The sequence below is a fragment of the Panthera tigris genome, chromosome D4 (assembly GCF_018350195.1).
Source record: "Panthera tigris isolate Pti1 chromosome D4, P.tigris_Pti1_mat1.1, whole genome shotgun sequence".
In the NCBI taxonomy this organism is placed as follows: domain Eukaryota; kingdom Metazoa; phylum Chordata; class Mammalia; order Carnivora; family Felidae; genus Panthera; species Panthera tigris.
The window spans coordinates 53,212,316-53,222,116 of NC_056672.1; the positions used below are offsets into that span (position 1 = coordinate 53,212,316).

The 9,801-nt window shown below is 38.4% G+C and overlaps 1 pseudogene; it reads right to left on the minus strand.

Moving 5' to 3' along the window:
- Positions 1-4,939: 4,939 nt before the first annotated feature.
- Positions 4,940-9,145, minus strand: LOC102960690 (annotated as a pseudogene).
- Positions 9,146-9,801: the final 656 nt, after the last annotated feature.

Genomic DNA, 9,801 nt, shown 5'->3' on the forward strand with positions numbered 1-9,801 from the left:
TTATTTATTTTTGAGACAGAGACAGAGCATGAACGGGGGAGGGTCAGAGAGAGGGAGACACAGAATCTGAAACAGGCTCCAGGCTCTGAGCTGTCAGCACAGAGCCCAACGCGGGGCTCGAACTCACGGACCGTGAGATCATGACCTGAGCCAGAGTCGGCTGCTTAACTGACTGAGCCACCCAGGCGCCCCAAGACAACGTGGTTTTAAGATCACTCAGTAACTGTTATTATTGAAATTTGAGGTTATTCATTATTCACATCTGGCCAGATGCTAGAATATTTTGATTCTTTTTTTTAAATGTTTATTCATTTGTATGAAAGAGAGAGCGCCAGCCGAGAGGTGCAGAGAAAGGAAGACAGAGGATCTTAAGTGGCCTCTGCACTGACAGCACAGAACCCAATGCAGAGCTCAAACTCAAGAACCATGAGAACATGACCCGAGCCAAAGTCGGACACTTCACCAACTGAACCTCCCAGGTGCCCCTGTTTTGATTCTTGATAAAGTGTATTATTCAAATAATGTTTTCACTCTTATGTGGATCCTGAGAAACTTAACAGAAATCCATGGGGGAGGGGAAGGAAAAAAAAAAAGAGGTTAGAGTGGGAGAGAGCCAAAGCATAAGAGACTTAAAAACTGAGAACTGAGGGTTGATGGGGGGTGGGAGGGAGGGGAGGGTGGGTGATGGGTATTGAAGAGGGCATCTTTTGGGATGAGCACTGGGTGTTGTATGGAAACCAATTTGACAACAAATTTCATATATTAAAAAAATAAAAATAAAAAAACAAATATTTTTAGATTATTGAGGCTTTTTAAATAAATATTGCCATACACAGAGATCTTTTACATAAACTGTGCTATGGAATTGATAACCATTTATGTATAAATGTTAACATGCAGAAGCATAAACAATTTGTGTATTATTCAAATATAAAACACTATAAACAGCACAAAAGTACATCAATTCCCCATTCATGACTATTAGGGAAGAGCGAATTGCATTGATTTTCATGAAACAAATACTTAAGAATGTGGTCTAAAATTTTTAAAGTCTGTTTTCTAAGTGGTTATATGGTTTTACGTGGTTTTACACTTCCACTGGCAGTGTGTAAGGGTCTACTTTCTTTACTTCAACAGCTGGTAAGGATAGATTTTTTTTAAATTTAGCTATTATATACACAATTTTAACCTGAAATATACTCATTTAGGTATGCAGTAGTAATTCACTGTAGTCTTCGTGTATTTTTTGGCTAACTCATATTGCCTAGATTTCTTTTTGCAGGCATTTAAATCTGAATTAAAGTGAATACTACTCTATTTTCAATATAAGGAGAAAAATCACCTTAGTAACCTTTTAAAATTAATTAACAGCTATCCATCCCCTCAAGCTGTGAATTGTGCTTTTAAATTTATTTACGTAGCATGCTTTTTGAATATTCCTCTTCCCGTTTCAGATAAAGATGTCTTCCTTCCTTTTTTTCAAACACAAGTAAATTTTTACATTCTTTGTGGAGCTATTCCTGATTTGTCCTTGATCAGTATAACTGCTTTTCAGAATTGGATTTTTCTCTTTCTTTGGTATCTACAAAATGTATTCATACCATCGTTCACCCATTTGAGACAGTGAGTTATAATTATTGTTAATAAACGTGTTTCCCCCAGTATATGATTTTTACATTCCTTTTAACACTGCCACAGATAAAGCTGGACAACTGAAACGGATTATAAAATATGAAGCAGTAATTTGTTAGGAACCACTATAAATTTTAGAACTGAAATTAGAGTTTTTTATAAGACTGAACACATTTAAGCTTAATAATTTTATCACTTTTTTCCTGGCTGTAAATTGCAAAAACATAGAAATACACAAAGTTTTTAAAAAATCAATGAAATCATCTGAAATGCCACAACTAGAAAAGAATACAATTAACATTAATGTATTCTTCAGAGGCTAAACATATATTTTATGTTAACTGTTAACCATTTCTCTTTTCAGCTTTTCTGGTAATTATCACCATAACTTTACATTTAATGGGTGTGACTCTTGTCCTAAAGTTATAAAGTGTAGATGCATTCTATTAACTCTGTATTAAAAGTGAGCTGTTCAGTGAGTTTATATCACCAGAGGAAGCTGCTTCTTCTTTTCCCATTGTGTGTTATTTTATTTTTCTGTTCTAAGGGTTCCCCGTAAGCATATATTTAAACACTTCCATCTTGAATCATTATCTTTAAACAGATATGGTGACTCCACACTACTATAAAAGAAGGAAAAAGCATCATCTCTACACAAGACTATATCTCCCTCTTTACCACCCAGATATAAGACAGATATACCCATTTCCTGATGTCTTATTTTAGAAAATTGATTATCTCATCTGTAAGTATGTTTATTGTGGTTGTATAAATGCTGATTATATACATTAAAGGCAGTTTAAATAGCATCCCCAATATTAGAAGAATTGAAATACTCCTTTCTACTGAATAGTGTATAATTTCATGTAACTGTACCTATGAAATCTGAAAGAGACCAACCAGCACAGGCATGAAGAGCAAATGGGTGTGTTTTTTTAAGACACCAGTGAAAAGCTCAAAATTGTGTCATGATTTTGCTCCATATTTTCAATATTTTCTTTCAATAATTTCAATATTTCTTTCAATATTTTCTGTGGTTTGGTTGTGTCTCTCAGAGACTTTTTAGTGCCTTTTCATTGGCAAAATGTACACGTATTTTTAATTATAATATTAAGGTTTTTCAGTCCTTTTATCCTAAAATCTGTTGGAGTTCTCTTGCTTGTGCTAATTTGAGCCACTTACAGTGGAGGTCCATTGCTTCCCTCTCTGCTTTGCTTCACTTTCCATTGCATTCTAGTTGTGACTTGCTATTTTGTGAATCACAATTATTGACTAAAATTTCATTTGGGCTTCACTTTCCATTGCATTCTAGTTGTGACTTGCTATTTTGTGAATCACAATTATTGACTAAAATTTCATTTTGGTATTGTATACCTTTCACTAATACTCATTTCAGATATGTTTGGTGAGAGTAAAACTTACCTCAACCTATGAACCTTAAAAAATATTTATTCTGCATTCATTTTTGATTACTATCTGGCAAAGTATGTAAGTATAGATTCCAATGTATTTTGACTTAGAACCTGGACAGCACAGATCAAATGCCTCCTGAAGACTCAGACTGTTGAGGACAAATCTGGAGCCAAAATGATTCTATTCTGATTCTCTATCTGGAAGCTTTTCAAACATTTTTGTTTATCCACAGATATTATTTAATTTCACTACAATCTACAGATTTCTCTTGTCTTTAATTCATTCTGTTGGGCACTTTTTTTTAATGATTCAAGGACTTATTAAGTCATACATGAAAACACACTGCTCATTGCATTAGCCAAAGATCAATTGTAAAAACACTCTACAATTCTGCAACTGTCAATTTAAAAAAAATTGTGCTAGGGTTTGAAAGGCCCAACCTTGCATTCTTGACAGTGGATAAGCTGTACAGAACTTCATTAGCAGGAGCACAGGCTTATAGAACCTCAAAGACCCAAAGGAATATGGATAGGCAGAGCAACAGGAAGTATGTGTCTGGTGGGGGGTGGGGGAAGGGGGTGAGGCAAAGAGGAGGGTCAGCATTAGTCAAGTACAGTGTTGGTGATCTGGCAAGATAGTGAGGTTAAGAAAGTTCATAGTTTAGGCATATCTAAAAGATTTCAAAAACTGTAAAGTTGCAAAACATGATTTTTACACCTAGTTACTAGAGAACTAAGAAAAGCATTAGCTTTGAATAAAGTAACAAGGAAACAGGAACGTGCTTTTACTAATCTATAAAATACTGTTTAATGCATTATCAGAAAGATTTTATAATACAAGGAGGCATATTGCTCATTAATAAGGGTTTCTGTAAGAAAAGCACTAAGTAAGCAACTATGTGAAAAACCAGTTTAAAGATGAATTAAATGCCCAATTTCAGGAGGGATGGCAGGTCTAAGAAAAAGGAAAAACTTAAAGCACACAGTGAGAAGACCAACCTTTCTTCATCATTCACTGCACTCGACAGAAATTAACCTTTTAAAATTTTACCCATGACACTTTTACTCAGTTTAATTATGGTATGTACAATGTAGTATAAATTAACCTCCATATTTTGTCAAAATACTGTCTTCATTCTTCATTCACGACAGGACTTGGGCTGCCCACACACCGCCCCCCTGTTCCTGGGTCCGCCCACCACTAGAGCAGATGGTTCATCAGAGAAACAAGGGAGTAAGAGGGTTGTTCAAAATCTCAGCTAAAGTGAATACACAGTTTTGTTTTGTTTTAATGTCACTCAATCAAAAGATTGACCCAAAGAGTTGAGTCATTACACTCATTCCATTATGACATACAGTACAGTGTTAGGGAATGAACACTGCTTGATTAATTACGGGTGGTTAGATGGCAACATTTCTTGAAGGAGGTTGTGCTGCTTTTTTAGCAAAGACTGGTTAGAAAGTGTCTGCATTTCCAAACTTGACACACTGTCATCTCTTCTTAAAAACAAAGGTCTTAAAAATAAAGGTTTAGTGCTGGATGTTCGTAGTACAACAACGTGACCCGGTTCACAATGCATTTTGGCAACTCTTAATCTGAGCAACAATAGGATTTTGTTTTTGTTTTTCTGTTTTGTTTTGTTTTGTTTTGTTTTTTGGAAAAAAACAAAAGGCTTTAAGAAACCTTACCATTTTAGGACTAAATTTAATATAATGTGGAAGTTTAAAGTCTTATACTTTAAACAAATGAAACCTAAAACTGTGGATTGGTTCAAATGGTTCTATGAAAAAACTAATCTGCAACAGAAGCTAGGCACTGAGTAGAACGCTTCATCATTTTTGAGCAAAATGTACAAAGCTTCCGAAGGGGACAGGGCAGGCGAGGGTCCAGACATCTACAACAGCAGACATTTTCTCTTTCTCTTCTTGACTGGAGCCAGGCAGAGAACAGCTGAATAGCTTCATCAAACACTGTCTTGAGGCCTTGGTGAGTGAGAGTGGAGCCCTCCAGGTATTTTACAGTGCTGCTCTCTTTAGCCAGGGCCAAAACCTGCAGGTGGATCACGGGACTCAGCTTCTTCTCTTTCAGTTTCTCAATCATGCCTTTGTCGTCTGTGAGATCTAGGTTAGTCCCTACCAGGAAAATTGGGGTGTTGGGGCAGTGGCGTTCCACCTTAGGGTAACACTTTGCTTGAACATTTTCAAATGATGCAGGACTCACAAGAGAAATACATCTGTTTGCGGAGAGGATAAAGGGTGTAATCTGTCATAATCTTAATTCGGGCTGTATCCCCGAAACCCAGATTCAGTGGTTTTCCATCTGCCATAACATTGACAGAATAGTTGACAAAGGCAGTGGAGATATATTCTCCAGGAAATGCATTGGTTGTGTAACTGTCAGTAGGTGAGATCTACCTCCAGCCCCATCCCCCACCACCAGACCGTGATGTCTGGGATCTGGGGGTTGGCAGCTGGGTGAGGCAAGAAGCAGAGGGCTCTGGGCACAAGGTGCCTGAGCTGCTGTCCAGGCCACCTCACCCTCCGGCCAATGAGAAGCCAGAGCCCAGCAGCGGTCACCACCCGAAGCTGGGGAAAACTGCACAGAAACAGGAAATGAGCTTTTTTTGTTGTGGTTTTAAATCTAAAGGCTCAAGTTATTCTTTCACCACTGGTTGATTTGACATTTGTAACACACCTCTTACGTGCAAAGAATGTTCTAGGTTCTGGGATTCTCGCTATGGAATAGAGCAGATTAATATACTTATCATTATGGAGGTTACACTACATCAAGAGAGAGAAAAGCGTAATAAGTATAATAAAGGCACCGTTCAGTATGTTAACAGTTTAAACACATAGGAAAGAAGTTAAGGAGCATCATGGTGTTTGTGGAGGTTAACAAAGGGTGAAGTTCTCTATTAAATCCAGTAATTAGGGCAGATCTCACTGAGAAGGTAACATTTGTGCAGACGTGGAAGCAGCCAGTGTTAACCATGTGAACACCTATGGGAAGAACAGTGTGGGCCCACACAAGTGTCCATTCAAACAGCAGCAGTTGGAGCACCCTCAGCCCATGTGAATATAACAAAGCCAGCGGCCAGAGGGGCCGAGGCAAGGAGGAGAGTGGGAGGTGAGGAGGTCAGGGAGACGGGCTGGGTCGACTGGTTAGGGACTGTGAGGTCGCTCAGAGAATGTGGCCTCTAGTTCAAGAGAAGCAGTAACTCGTGGGATTTGGGCAGAGAAGCAATATGATCTGGCTTGAAAGGTCTTGCACTGACACTGCTGAGAGCTGACTCTAGGGACTCAGCAAGCGAAGCAGGAGACCTGCTTACTGCAGTCCTCCCGACACAGAAGTGGTGATCCAGATCAGGACTTCTGCAGTGCAGAGGGTGAGAAGTGACTGGATCCTGCTTCTCTGTATTTTGTTCTGTAGCCAGCAAGGTTTCCTAATCTTGGAATGCATAGACACCTTGAAAAACACAGGCCCCATCTTCTCTGAAAGCTTCTTCAGTCTCCTTTTCAACCTGAAGTTTCCATCTACTAGATGGAAACGTCTACTACTAAGTTTCCATCAATCTAGAAGTTTCCATCTAGTTTAAATGCTAAAATGATATCATGTGCTCCCTCTCTTACAATAACTCGGTCTCTCCTCTATAGAGGACATTTTTGTTTCTCTCGCTTTCATTTTTTTAAATCTTTTCAGTATTACTCTGTAGCTCTAAGTTACAGTCACTTCAGTGTTTCTCTGGGCAGATGGGAAGACAAATACGTGTTCTAGGCTCTGGCATTATGAAAAATAATTCCAGCAATAATTTTGGTAAAGACTGCATTCTTTTAGAGCCATATTAAGAGGAGATACAGAGCTTTCTCATACACCCCCTGCTCCCCAGGGTGCACGCACGGCCTCTTCCATCATCAACATCACTCACGAGAACGGACCATTTTTTACCAGGGATAAACCTACATTGTTATACCATAATCACCTGATGTCCACTGTTTACATTAGAATTCACTCTTGGTGTTGTGCATTGTATGGGTTTGGGCAAATATATAATTACAGATATCTATTTTACATTCTCACACAGAGTATTTTCACCACTCTAAAAATCCTCTATGCTCTCTGCCTGTTTGTCTCCACACCCTCTCCAGAAGACTTTGGTAAATCTTTTGTTATATACTGCCACGTTTTCTAAAACACTAACAATTCATTCTCCCCTCAAAACGGAGAGTGACTTTACATTTCATTGTCCCCACTTTAGTTATGAATATTCTATAATATTTTTTAATTATTAGGAAAACATAGATATGAGTAAAGTGGCCTTGGTGATGTTTAGCTGGGTCATACTGAGAGACGTATGCAACAGTGATATATTAGAAATGGTGTTCATTTCACTTCTGTTACCGTAAAACAGCCACGTAGAACTGGTGCTCACACATGCCAAGGGCTTATTCATAAATGACACAAACGGTCCTCTTTAAACAGATAAAGTTCACAAGATTAACCATTTTTATTTTATTTTTTTTTAATTTTTTTAACGTTTATTTATTTTTGAGACAGAGAGAGACAGAGCATGAACAGGGGAGAGTCAGAGAGAGAGGGAGACACAGAATCTGAAACAGGCACCAGGCTCTGAGCGGTCAGCACAGAGCCCGACGCGGGGCTCGAACTCACGGACCGCGAGATCGTGACCTGAGCCAAAGTCGGACGCTTAACCGACTGAGCCACCCAGGCACCCCTAACCATTTTTAGATAAGAAAAAACAATGAACTGAATATCCTTTCCTAATTGTGTATATTAAAGCATTAAGGAATATATGCTGAAATATATAGAAGATGATGTATATGCTAATTGATTGCAAATGTACATTTTTCTGTAATTTTAATTCAATAAAAAAGAAATGAATTATCTTCTTAAATTTTAATTTTGTTCTCGGTTTTACTTCAATTGACTGAAAATCTTTAGCACTATTTCAGTATGAGCCCTCTTATAATATAGCTACATTACACAGACTAGTTTTCAGACAGCTTTTATGAGAAAATTTAATTAAATTTTCAAAGCTCAATCTGTATCAGGCTTTTGATGATGTGGCACTTAAAACACAATATGTGTTTTATTAAGTAAAAATTAACAACCCATTGGTACACTTAATTATTAAAGAAAGCATTATCTCAAATCATTGAGGCAAAATAGCAGAAAGGCAGTCAAAACTACAAAGATTTAAAAGTAATAACTCCAGTTATATTAACAATCTGGTGTCTCCTATTTACCACAATTATTTCATCAGTCCTTCTTCTATTTATTAATGCACTGAACTTCTATTGGTACCTACAGCACTTGGTATTAAAACCAGATGCTATAGGGCACCTGGGTGGTACAGTGGGTTAAGCAGCCAGCTCTTGATTTCAGCTCAGGTCATGATCTCAAGGTTAGTGAGATCAAGTGCCACATTGGGTCCATGCTGACAGCATGGAGTCTGCTTGGGATTCTCTCTCCCTCTCTCTCTGCCCTCTCTCTATCTCAAAAGTAAATACAGTTTAAAAAAAAGATGCTATAAATCAACTCACAGGCAACTTCCTCAAGATGCTCATACCTCATATGTTTCCTCCCAGAAGGGACATGGCTGTGTTGAAGAATAAGTAAGAAGTAAGCATGTGGGTTAGCAGTCAGCTTTCTAGCCAGAAAAAAAAATCTGGCTAAGTCTTGTCCGCTTTGGTAAGGCAGCAGAATTCATACACTGCAAGCTCAGTGTGTCTATCATCTGTGACTCTGATCTCTCTTCAAACTCAGAGGTTCGTCCTTTGTACTTTTCATATTTTCAGCAACCCCCTCCGTGTGTCCTCTCTCCAGCCTGTGTTTCTGTCTTCAAAGCTAATCTCTGCATAGATGAAAGAACTATATTTTTTTTCCTAAGTAACACATTCAAGATAAATCACACCAATATTATACTTTCAAAATCCCCGACTTCCCACATCCCACAAATGAAATCCAAAGACCTTATGTTGACACTTAAAGTGTGCCCATCCCTTTGAACTCAGAGTGCTGTCTCATCCCTAATTCCCACTCTCTTAAACCCATGCAAGTGACCACTGTGGACGGCCGTCATTGCCAGCCCAGGCCACACTCAGTGTCAGTCTGCAAATGCTTGTTTCCTGAGTACAGAATCCCTTCCTCTGACTTTCCCCCATCCTTCACCCTGTCATCTTCTCCCGGAAATTCCTATTTGCTCTACAAGATTCATTTGAAAAATCATCTCCCTGTGAAGCACTTACCATCCCCCTCGATGTTAAGACTGAATAACCACATCCTTTTCTCTACAGTCCTGGAAGCATTTTGCTCATATTCATACTTTTCGACGTTTCAAATGCCAAATTATATATCCAAGGCCTCAGCATTGGGAATTATACAAAATAAATGTTATGCTTCCTACTCTTATGGAGATCACATTTTAGGAAGAAAGACCTATCAAATAAAAACTAAAATACGTGGTGATAAAGAACATCTTAAGACTATATATGGAGTGTTCTGGACACAGATGAGGGGACATTTAATTTGACCTTGGGCAGGAGACAGAGGAAGCATTGGCCACAGACAGCTATGAAAGTAAAGTGATATTAGAGCTAGCCTTGCCTATTTAGTAACAGTAGTTACCGGTGAGCAAAAAGGCAGAAACAGGACACACACACTCAGAGGGCAACACTGGCCAATGCTGAGGGGCAGCTTTCCAAATGAAAGAGGAAATGCACCCCATGAGGTTCATTT